The sequence below is a fragment of the Lissotriton helveticus genome, chromosome 1_1 (genome assembly GCF_964261635.1).
Source record: "Lissotriton helveticus chromosome 1_1, aLisHel1.1, whole genome shotgun sequence".
Classification (NCBI taxonomy): Eukaryota; Metazoa; Chordata; class Amphibia; order Caudata; family Salamandridae; genus Lissotriton; species Lissotriton helveticus.
This window is the reverse complement of record NC_136057.1, coordinates 863505549-863518560: the sequence shown is the minus strand read 5'-3', so window position 1 is coordinate 863518560 and position 13012 is coordinate 863505549.

Here is a 13012-nt window from a genome sequence, read left to right as displayed (position 1 = left end):
GAAATTACTGAAAGACTTTAAGCAGGTCTCGGCTATACTACTAGCCAACATAAAATGAGAAGCAGCATCTGTGGCGATCCGCCAGAAATTGAAAGAAACAGATATAGCAGAACAACCTTTTGAACTTGCCAGAATAATAGAAAAATCCTATGAAGAATTAGGTAGAGATAGTTTGGGTGGGAAACCACTAAAACCACAACTAATTGAAGATCCTGAAAAAACCTTTATTAAAAATAATCTCAATACTTCAAAAAAGAAGTGGGAGGGTAACAAACAAACAAACAACTCCCAGAGAAAAACAGTTTCAGTCCAGAGGAAGGTCTACTCAACTGAGAGATAGATCTCCAGAACGAGGAGGCAAGTCTCCCCACAGGGAGCCCTCTGGGAAAAGATACAACCTTAGAGATAGGGATAAATTAAGAAAACCTGACAGATACAAGATAATGATACACGTCCCTCTCGATCTTTTCAGACTTCCTCACAGAAATCGGAAAGAAGAGGACGGTCAGAACACAAGGAAGAGCACGTCAAGTCCAAAGACAAGGAACCTGCTCATCAAAGTAAAAAATTACAATTTCCCAAAAAGAAGGTAGCTAGTATTAAAATAAAACATGCCGAGGATTTTGAGGACACAACTGAAAAACGGAGAGTGGGCCCAGACAGTCATAGACAGCGCAGCAGAAGTGACCATAGCTCGCAAGATCCTGATGAATCTTCTGGAGACAGTGGACACGAATGAATACATTCAAGTGGAAACTGCAGACACCAGAGTTAGCAAACCCCATAAATTATATGAAATAAGATTACGTATAGAGGGGGACAAAAGTAGGAAAATATAGGGTCTCTTTTGGGATAACCTTTCGGAAGGCTATAATATCCTTCTAGCAGAGAAAGACTGGCCACCAGAGTTTGTCAGGGTGTACCCACATGGCGAAGAAATGATTATGCCTGCCTTCTCAAATCAAATTCCAATTCATAAAAAATACACATTTGCAAGAAAATGGGCAGTAGCCCAAGCCCCTGCATTATATAAAAATCATGTAGGATGGGATGAGGATTCTCCTCACCACAAAATCCAGTTAAAAAATCAACCGACTGCACAAAGGCAGTATCCTGTTAAGCAAGAAGCTAAAAAACAAGTCAGGGAGATCTTAGATCAACTTGAATATCAGGGGGTGATTGAAACATGCACCTCACAAATGAACAATCCTTTGTTTCCTGTCTCCAAGCCAGACGATTCATATCGTCTAGTTTTGGACTACAGACACTTAAACTCCTGCTGCAAAACATTTGCAGTACAATACTCACACAGTGCGGCACTAATGAATAACATTGTGCGCAAAAAATATAAAACAACATTAGATATCTCAAATGGTTTCTTTTGTCAAAACATTGCACCAGAAAGTAGGTATTTGACCGCTTTCTCCTGTATGGGGGGGCAAAAACTATTTTGCCGTCTCCCACAGGGATTCAAGAATAGCCCAGGATTATTCTCAGCCAGGGTAACAGAGTTACTACAAATGTATGATGATGAGGCATTATCCTATGTTGATGACATCTATCTTACAGACGACGACCTGGAGACACATTTGAAAAGAGTGAACACCATCATACTTGGGTTCGCATCTGAGGGGTATAAGTTCAACTTTAAAAATTCACGAATTGCCCATCTAACTGTCCTGTTTTTAGGATATGAATTATCAAGTGAAGGCAAAAGCCTAGCAGACAACTTCTTAGAGAAGTGTGCAGTACTCCAAGCTCCAAAAACGCTGAAAAACGTACAATCAAATCTAGGTTTCCTGAATTTCGGAAGAATATACATTCTAAATTATGCAGAGAGGGTTAAACCTCTCTATGAATTAATAAAACCTGATTTCAAACCAATTAATTGGACTCAGAAACATACAGAAATTTTACGAACATTACAAACAGACATGTTAACTAAAACAAAACTGCAAACACGTGCAAATGAACGCAACCTTGTAATCCGAGTGATCCCAGGAAGATGCGGATTCACGTACCTGACCTCTAATGAGGGAGAAACGGTACCAATAGCTTACAAATCACATTTGTACACACAAGCTGAAATGAAATTCAGTTCAACTGAAAAAATTCTGACTGCGGTTCAAACTGCTGTAGCAAAAGAAAGAGCCCTCACACAAGGTAAACGTATAATAATCGTTACACCGGTACCTGCCCTAGAAGCGGTAACAAGAGCAAGCATTCCGAATGCTAAGGCTTTACATCCAAGATGGATACAATGGGTTAATTCTCTTGCTGCATCAGACGTAGTATACGAATTTGATCCTAACTTAAAAACACAGGAATTTCTCCAATATGAATATGAATGTCCTCTGCCGACCGAAATCCTGCCTCTCGAACATTACGGCTGTATAATATATACAGACGGTTCAGCACAACCCGCAGTTGGGGGTAAACAAGCATACAGTGCTGCGTACGCGATTGTTAAAGGTCGTTGGCGCTTAGGTAAATTCAGACCAATGGTCACTAAAACTGAATCACTCAGAAACTGTACAGCTCAGCGAGCTGAAATAAGATCTTTATAGATGGCGCTCGAAAATGCTGATCGCGAATTCCCCACACTAATAGTGTGAGATTCGCATTACTGCATCCAGGCTTACAATAATGACATGCAGACATGGATCAAAAACGGTTACAAAGATGAGACTGGTGCCACAATAAAGCATAAAAAACTTTGGGAACAAGTAGTTCTTTTGCAGAAAGAACTACAAAAGACTCACGTGATACATACACTGAGTCATCAACGTGATGGCGTTCACGTTGCAGGGAATTCATTGGCTAACAGAGCCACAACAGCAGCTGTCAAACCGTCTCCGTAGCCACAAAAAAGCATACTAAAAAACAGATAGACGGTGAAACGCTACTAGCAGTAAAAGCCTCAATGGAAGGCAACTATGCGGCGTTACCTCTAAATTATCCACTCGGAAATAAATACATAATTGATGCAAACTCTGTTCCTTTTGCTTAAATCCCTGGAGTGGGGGATAGAGTAATTCCAAACATGAACCGGAGAGCTTACTTGATTCAAGAAGCACACATGGGAATGGGTCTGAGGCACCAAGAGATATTGAAATCTCTAATAGAATTACAATCAGAATACTGGTGGTTGGGGATGAACGTGCAAATTTACAACTTTGCAACGAATTGTCAAGACTGCAATAGAGATCGCAGTTGTGAACCGGACCAGACACCAGCTCGGACACCTCTATTAGAAAGCATTAGGCTATCTATATGCAAAAATCCAGATGGAAAAAGGCGATCCCATAATTATTAAGAAGAGATTCATTTAGATGAGGCCCCAGCATTCGGCTGACGCCAGAACTGTTATAAAAGATTTGCGAGTCTTTATCGGCACATACGCAATTGGCATGCTACATTCTGACCAGGGTCCTGCGTTTAGGTCTAGGGCTTACAAGGAGGCCATGGCCAGCATGGGCATTGCATTGCGGTACTCTAGTCCATTCCATCCCGAGGGAAATGCGGTAGTGGAGAGAAAAAACCGGGACATAAAGCAATCTATAAAGGCGAGGGTATTAGGTTCGGGTGATGGGTGGGTCAAACATCTAACAAGTGTCCAACGTAGTCTTAATAATCTGCCAAGAAATTCTCTAAAAGGTATCACTGCATACGATCTTTTGTTCGGTACTAGAATGATAATCCAGGACTTAGATCGTCAGATTTCAGTGGTGAAACAAAAAAATTTTGACATCAAAGATCGTTTGGCTGTTTTACAGGACTTGAATGAAACAAGAAGAAGTCTAAGTAACATAACGATAAAGCCAACGCCCACTGAAGAAAAACCACCTGTCCCAGCAAGACCTGTCTGGATTCCTAAGACTGGGGATCTGGTCAGAGAAAAGATCGCAGTGAAGAAGGAATTTGGGCCTTCTTACAGAAAAGCAGTACCTGTCTTAGCTGTCAGCGGAACAAGATCAGTAGTACTGCCGCCCCTTGCTGGTAAAAAGGAGAACAGAGTTGTATCAATCGACCTGGTAAAACCACAATAATGTGGCCGATAATAAGTAGTAGGCCCAGTGGACTCCCAAGAAATAGCTAAAGACCAAATCTTGCTACAATCCAAGAGGTTCAAACTGAGAGACTAATCACTTTTGATAAACCTACAGTGAACAAAAAAGTACTATGCAACAAAGCTATGGAACTTGTGCCTCTTGAAACCCAAATTGCAACAGTTTGTCTAGAAACACCAGTCTACAATGATGTAGCCTCTGAACATACATATCCAAAGACAAATTAAAATCCGGAAGCAATTCCAACAATTGACAGAACTGCATCTGGCTACTTCATCAATTTCGATGATCCAAGTGAACATGACGAAACACCAGCTACTAAAACTTTCAAAGAAAAAATGACTGAACTCTTTCATCAACTCAAAGAAACATATCTGATTTCATCATGGATTGAATTATGGATTGTGTTAGGTGTACTTTTCCTCCTACTTTGGCGCATCATGATTTTATGTTTGGGTAGATGTATTGATGGAAAATATAGTATAATGGACACAGCAAGTTAGAACATCAACTTGGCCCTAAAGCCTCAAAGATCTTCTCACATTGAAAAAAGAGAAATGTCATCAGTAAACATCACAGCCAATCCTATACCTGGGGGTATAGCATGGGACAAAACGGATTACGAAATCTATGGCCCGGTTGAGCTCTTGAAATATCCACACCAGTTCAAGGTTTCATTAAGTGACTTTGTGACACCAAGTACTTTCTCTGATGATTGCGACTTTGAAAATATTAATAATATGATGTCAGATTTAGAAATGTCAGCAAAATTCACAGAACATGACTATTTGCAGGGTTCATCGAACTATGAAGAAATGTATTGTTATAATCATTATGGTCATCATTATTTGCATAAATCTGCTAATCCTAGAAATGTTTTTACTTATAACCAATCGGAACATTGTCCAACACCGCCAAAAGGCAGTTCAAAAACAATTTATGAGAAATTTCCATACTTCTCAGGGTTTAACAACACAGATCCAGAAACGTTTTATTACAGAATGTTAAATAAGACAGGATTGAAAAACTTGTTGACAAATACTAAATTGATTTATTCTGAAAATTTTTATGAACAAATGTCTACATTTGGTTTTGAATTTTGGAAAAATAATATTGAGACAAAAACCATCTGGGGTACAAAAGACTGGCAGGTACAAGGAATAGAATCATTTTTTAGAGCCTGCATGATCCCAGAACAGATAATATTGTTGAATGGTGAACGAACAACCTGTCTTGGTTTAGCCAAGATAAAGGACTTAAACTAACCGTCTATTCCAAAACCCATACCTGATAGTAATAGCACTACAGATGTGGAGATAGACGTATCCCATATTTTACACCCAAACAGAACAAATCCTGATTGGAAAAAAATGGTTAATCTGGCCCACAGACACTAATAGCTGTCAAGATAGATTCCTGAACAAAACACAGGGTTTCAAACAGACCAGGCCGGACCCAAGATATTCACAAAGACAACATCCAGGAATAGTTACAACTTACAGTGTAGGGAAACTATGCCTCGATTGGCTACAGAGATCTACACTGCAGGAAATTAAGCAACACTTAACTTTACTTAAAGAAGGTGCTGACTTGCGAGATTTCATATTGGGACCTCGCAAACAGCATCAAAAACGTTTCATATACGCCGGTATATATGCAGCTTACAACGAGGCTTGGAAAGTAATGCAAATTGAAACTGCTGAAAAAATACGAGAAATTGATCGTATAAATTTGGAAAAATCACTGTCTGTAGTGGATAATGGGTTAACGACTCTGTCCTTCAGAATTTATTCACTGGACAGCATTGTATCATCTGCTATTGATATAATAGAGCAGGACTTGCTAATGTTACAACATGGCCAGTCCCAATTACGTTCTATTGTACAGCTAGGCTGGACGTTACAAAATCTGCGTTCAGGTCACGTGCCATGGCGTCTAATCAACAAAACTTCATTATTTTCTATCTTTAACCTTACTGATAAACAAATCAGTTTGGTAGAAAAAGGAGCAGATTATACGATTCTGAGCATTGAAAAACTTGAGAGATTACCATTGACAATGTCAGAGAGACCTGTCATTGAATGGATAATACATGGTACAATTACAATTCCGATAACAACTTTTCAGTTTCAATATTGCCAAAAGTATATACCAGCAGGCCTGTATGAAAGGTTGGGTAAAGGATACATCAAGTCAACCTGGAAATTACCTTATACACATAAATGTTATATTGAAGGGAAAAAAGAGATATTTCTTAGTGGTAATAACTGTAAAAATGCACTAAGCAGTACACTTCTGTGTCAAAGTAGTAACTTGCATGGAGCCTGCGAAGGTTCATCAAATAATCTTTCATGTCACCTGCATGGCACTCCTGCAACACAGATAGAGCCTTTTTTCAGACAGCTTTCCAACGGCAGCTACGTTGTAATAAATGACTGTAGCTGTTGTGGCATGGTGCCAGGAAAAGCCCATCTCGTAACTGTTACTTCCAGGGTCATTTGCTGTATGCAAACAGCAATTCAGACAAAGAGGCAACATTATGGCCTTCTGTGAATATCTCTTCTATTCGAATTGATACTTTAAGCAGAATGAAGTCTATTCTTTTACAAAAAACTGTGCCTTTAACCTAGTCCAAAGAGACGTATGATCTGCAAGTTGCAAGGACAGCGGCAGAGATACATTCCCTATTATCGGCAAATTGCCCCGTACATTTCGTAGAAATGTTAGGTCAAATTTTAAACATGTCTGATACCAGTGGCATCGCACATGTATTTAAGACCATTTTTTCGGGACTGTTAGCACCCTTTGAAACAGTTCTGGGCATCTTCCCGAATTTTGTGCATTCGGTCTTCGGCGGACTGTCTCTTCTTTTGGGACTCGTAGCAGGAATTCTATTTTTGTTCCTTCTGCTCCAATATGGCAAGCCAAGCCCCAGACAAAACCCTGGCTACAATGGAGGAGACAATTGTGGCTATAAGATACCGAGAACGGATCACTAAAGTCCTCGGCTTTGCCCGGCTAAGAGATCTGAGTACTACCTGGTTTCTTTCATTCAGACCAATCTGGCAAGATTGCATCTTACCTGTGCTTCGATGTCTGCTATGCGGAGAAGAATGCGTGTAGGACGTATGTCTTACACTACCATTAGCAGTACCTATGGATATCGATACTTTGCTTGGTTCGGTAACGGCTCATGCAACATGTTGTCCCCAGCTGCTACCTATTCTGATGACGGCATTCATTGAGACTTCACCATTACGATTAGGTGGCGGTGAAGTACGAGATGAAAGCAGCACCACACAGGTACAACCTTCTGTGAGCATTGCTGATCGAGACATCATGATGGCAATGATTCTCACACATGCACTATTGCAGCATTTTCTAACTTGGTCGAACTTTCACCGACTGTTGTATACCAATTTTTCTCAAGCCTGTCTGATATGATGTTCTCTCCTAACAATGAGAATAACTTTTAAAACAACGAGCACACAGTGTTCCCTGAACTCTGAATTCGGCCTTCAGTTTTGATAAATAAGACTACTGAAAAAAAATGGAACTATTTTTTCCCCTGAAAGCGAAATTATTTTTTCCATTTCCAAAATATTTAGCTTTTTTCTGGCACACGATACTCTGCTTAAAGTAGAACTATTCTTAGAGAACAGAACTTCTATTTTGAAACTCTAGAGACAATATTTTGATTCAGCCTCTAGCACATGTACAGTATTGTATAAATATGTGATGAAATGGTCTCGACCTTCTTTTCTGTATTAAGAGCCATTTCATAAATGTAATTTTCACAATTCATTCAGCCAATATTTATATGCAATATCTGAATGATACCACTGCTTGAAAACCGTACAGTACAAATACTAATTTTTCGTGTATATACCATATACCATTTCAAATGCATCTTATGTATTTTAGGGGGGGGTTGGAAAACACATGCATCGTTATATGTTTAGTATTGCTTAGTATTTTAGTAATGATTGACATAATACGTGGAGTGGGTGTTCTGAATGTATCTAGGACCCTATTTAAATATTCCCGATTCATGCCCTTATGTGGTTATAACAAAACATATCCTTATAAAGGCATAAGAATAATATCCATATTTAGTCATAGCCAATGCAGTCCAAATACGGCAAGGCTACTCCCATAGACTCCTAGAAAGTACAACGCATTCTTTAAACAAACCAAGCCTCCAGCAGCCCGGAAATCCCCCTGCTTTTGTTTTGATTTGACCAAGAACTCCTGGAGTCCAGAAAGAACTGTAAGTTCTTAGTGACGTCTTATGTCCAACCTTACGTCAAACTCGGCACCTTCCAGGTATAAATATACCAACGTTGCCTTAAGAAAACACACGGTGGTTTGGAGCAGAGCGGCTATCTACTTGCCCGAAGCCCACCTGATGCAAGAGCCGAAGGAAGCCGACCCTCCAATTTGACGCGCTGAGAGAGACGCTGTTTTTTTTCTTGCCGAGAAATCCAGCTCCAGTGTTTCCAGTCACCCTTGCGGGTTGCTGGGAAATCGAGTCCTGAGAAAGAGATACAAGACCTCCTTCATTCTATAACCAAGGTACGGAGCTGATTAAACCCTTAAGAGAATTCTTGATTCAGATTCTTGGCAAAACTAACTTAACTTAAAACTGCAACTTACTTACTCCTTCCCACGTATTAGGCTTAGGTCAGGTACACCGGGGTAGGCGTATCTTAGAAGCACCAGTTGAGTACGTTCAGTCAATGATTTTATGTATGTATATATTTTATCCATTTTAAGTATCATATGGCTCAGAAACCATATTAATGCTTTTACAGTATTATTTCATAATTCTCCTTTTACTGTACACACTTTACTTTATGACAAGTATTGCAATTGTGGCAATTCACTTCTCTTGCACGAGAAAGAGGACTGCTCAATAAATAACAACTTTTATTGAAAACGCCCGTCTCTCTATTTCTCTGCACTCTGGTTAGACTAAGCATGCACGATTGACCGAGTGAAATAGCTGTCTATTGTTTTCACATGACTCTGGAGATATACTCCTTATTCTGGGGGGAGCAAAGTTGTCATGCTTATGCGGTTGTCAGAAACTAATCCCTTCTTGTCTAATCAGGAAAGTTAAATCCTTCCTGTTCATTCGAGAAAGTTTCTAGTGACCTCTGAACCTGCTGGCATTCATAATTAAGTCTAACATATTCAATAGAGACCTAGTCGACCTCAGTCCTACGTCTAAACTATCGTTTATGTTATTCCAATGCGCAGAGCCTATTTGGAATATAGGAACTACACTACATGATAAGGTGTTTATATTGTAACAGTGCTGATTTATATCGGGCTTTATCATTTTCTGCACCATTGTCTCTCGATGTTTCTGTATCGCTGCTTTTCTAACCTTAGGGATTCTGAAAACCATGGGGCTGATGCGGTGGTTCTGTTCTTGGAGAGGTTTTTTATGGGCACCGAGGAGTCTAATGCATTGCTCAACCAGTCTATGTAGTTGGGGGAGGCGAGTGATGGATCCGGGTTGGGCATGTAAATGGATGCCTGTAGCTGAGTTTCAAGATGCTGCTGGTCTATTGAGCTCCACGCTTTGAATTGGGTGGCGTATTTGCTAGGAGGTAGGGAGGGGACAGTGTTGGTTTGGAGAGTGAAAAGGACTGCCCGATGGTCTGTCCAGGTGAGGGGGAGAGTTTTACTTAATGCTAATTTGGCATTGTTTGTGAAAAGTCCGTCTAGAGTATGGCCTGCTTTATGTGAAGGACCGACGACCCTTTGGTGGAGGTTGATGCATTCTAGTTCTGATGTTAGAATGGTAGTGTCAAAGTCTTTCAAATTCTCCAGATGGAAATTGAAGTCTCCCAAGATTGTAAAGTCGGATTCACCGGCTGCTGGTTTGAGCAGGCTGTCTAGTGAGGAGATGAACTCTGAACGTGGACCAGGAGGGCGATATAAGAGGATTCCTTTAAAGGAATGCGAGTGGTTTAGACTGATTGAAAAAGCTAAGGCTTCGCATGTGGAAGTTGGGATGGCCTCTGTCCTTACTAGGTAGGTATCACGGTGTATAATGGCCAGTCCACCTCCTCTATTGTGTACTCTGTCTTGTCTGACTACAGAGTAACCTTCGGGGGTGGCGACGCAGAAGTCTGGAGACGGAAGCTGGGTCGACCCAAGTTTCCCTTATGTATACCAGGTCTAAGTTGTGTGAGGTGATGAAATCCGCTAATTTGTCTGTATGCTTGGGGAGTGACCTCACGTTTATAAGTGCCAAGTGAGTAGTGACCTGTTTAGGGTTAGACGGTCGAAGTCAAGGTGGGCTCTCTTTAATGTGAATATTCACTATGAAGGGTCATGAGTTACAGCTATAGGTAGTGCATTTATCTAGGGAAAGGGAGTGCGACTGGGTGCAACTGGACCGAGTAGTATCGAGGCCGATCTTTTTTAGTTGGTGACTAGAATAGGAATGCCTGGGTGTGTCTGGAAGGTTTTGGACAAGGGTCTTGGCCCTGGGCCTGGCCGTGGCGCGGACGAGCGCAGATGGGCTTGCCTTTCGCGTGCCTTCGGCGCGTCGGCGGCGCACCCGCTGCGCGTTTGAAAGTGCATGGCTTAAGTACTAGCCGGCAATCACCCAGACTGCTGCCCGTAGTCCTGGCGCCTGGGAACCACTTCCGGTTTGCGTATGCCTCCCTCCATACAATCGGAAGCATCCGTGGTGGACCGGGGAGAATGTGGTAACTAGGGGTGGGCAAAATTTGCGTAATCTCCGCGAACACGAACAAATTCCGCGAACACGCAGAATTGCTTGTTCGCGAAGCTTTTTTACTGTTCGCAATCGCTGTTTGCGTGCTCGGGGTGAAATATCTCGGGAACGTGCATTTTCTGAACGCAAACAAGCAAAAAATTTCGCAAAGTCGGAGAATGCAGAATTTGGGGTAATTTTGCGTTCTCCGCAGAACACGAAATTACCCAAATTCCACAAATTCCACGAACGGAACCGAATTTACCGCCCAGGCCTAGCAGTAACCTTGTGGTAGCAGGCTGGGTGAGTTTAAATGGCAATAAGGATGCGGTACAGCGTGATTAAAATGAAAGATTAAAATTCCGTCGTGAAAGTAAAACAGCTTAACATCTGAATCAATTATCGTGCTGTGGCAAGCATAAGTGAAGCCCTTTACCAGGCGCTTCAGGAGCAGGTCAGGATCACCATCAATCTGTCGGCAATATTACCTAGTCTCGTGCCCGCCACGCACTTCAAGTGCCAACCTTAAGTACTGGCCGGCAATCAACTAGACTGCTGCCCATAGTCCTGGCGCCTGGGAACCACTTCCAGTTTGCGTATGCCTCCCTCCACACAATCGGAAGCATCCGTGGTGGACCGGGGAGAACGCGGTAACCTTGTGGTAGCAGGCTGGGTAAGTTTAAATGGCAACAGTTCTGAAACAGTTCTCTAACTCTGTCAGACGTAAGCTCTCCAAAGGTGTAGTGCTTGTGGCTACAAAACACAAGATTTAAAGACAGCTATGGCGAGGGCCAACCACCATTTTAGAGAGGAATGTTTATGGAATACCACTTCTAACACCACCCCAACCAATCCTGCAAGTTTGAATAATCTGACCAAATCGAGTGACTCAGTGAGATTGATAACCACCTATAGTAGCCAGGAAAAGCAAGTAAGGAAAATCATATTTAAAAACTGACCTATATTAATGACAGATTTAACTTTGTCTCAAATTCTGCCAGAAAGCCCATCTTTGACATTCAGACATGCTCCCTTGATGAGGGATGCACTTGTTAAAACTAGCCCTGAGTTGAATGCTTCTGGCAATTAGCTATCTAAAAGGACAGGTTTTTTTAAATGCAGCTCATGCTGAGCTTGCAAATTTGGAAAAGAAACAACTGAATACCCTACTGCTTTTGAGTCCCAACCTATTAAAATCAAAGGGATATTAACATGTAGAACCAAATCTGCAGTATACGTATTGGAATGTTCATGCCATCAAAAGTATGTGGGCAGTACTAAACTGCAAGTTTTAATGGTATACTTCAACACCTCCGAGCAGTAGTCAATTCTGATTATAGTTACCCTGTCGACCGTCATTCTAAACTTGTACAAAATAACAATCTTAATGACTTGAGCTACTTTGTAATAAATTCAGTACCTAAATCATCAGAGGAGGAAACAGAGAAAGGAAAATTTGTCAGTTAGAGTCTCAAAATATTCCGACATTAGACACCAAGATGCCGAATGGTCTGAACACAGGAGAGGATTTGCACAGCTTCCTATAGGTTTGTGTTAATGTGATCGTATGGTGTTCTGTATCACAAGAGACAGGCTTTTAGATGTCAGTTTTTTAAGCCCAGTTTGTAACTTGGTTTTGACCTAGTTTTACCTGTTTTTTATCCAGTTTTACTTGGTTTTACAGGGTATTAGCTGGTTATGGACAGGTTTTTAAACTGTATCACTAGCCCTCTTATATCTATGTACTGAACGCATCTTGCACTTTACATGCTGAGCAGTTTTGACATCTAATAATATGCACTAGTATTATGTTACAAATATTGCACATGCATTTTATTTTTGTATATTTTATACTAGTTGCATTTTCAGGTTGGATTTATATTTGTATATATATGGCTGTATATATATGTATTTTGCCATGATTTTGCACTTTGATATATGTTTACAGTACACTTGCACTTCATCTCTCATATGAACAAGGAATACCTATGGCTTCTGTTGTTTATTCTCTAATTTTCAACTATGTAGGACAATAGCTGACAACACATGATGATTTTAACAATTTTTGCACTTGCACTTTATTAGTTTGCACTTCCCTCTATTTCCATGAGCTAATTAATATGACATTTATACTGATCTTGAACATGTATTTTGGATCTTTTACTCTTTGTATTACTTGTGAGTCGTGTTGAACAAAAAAAGCCTC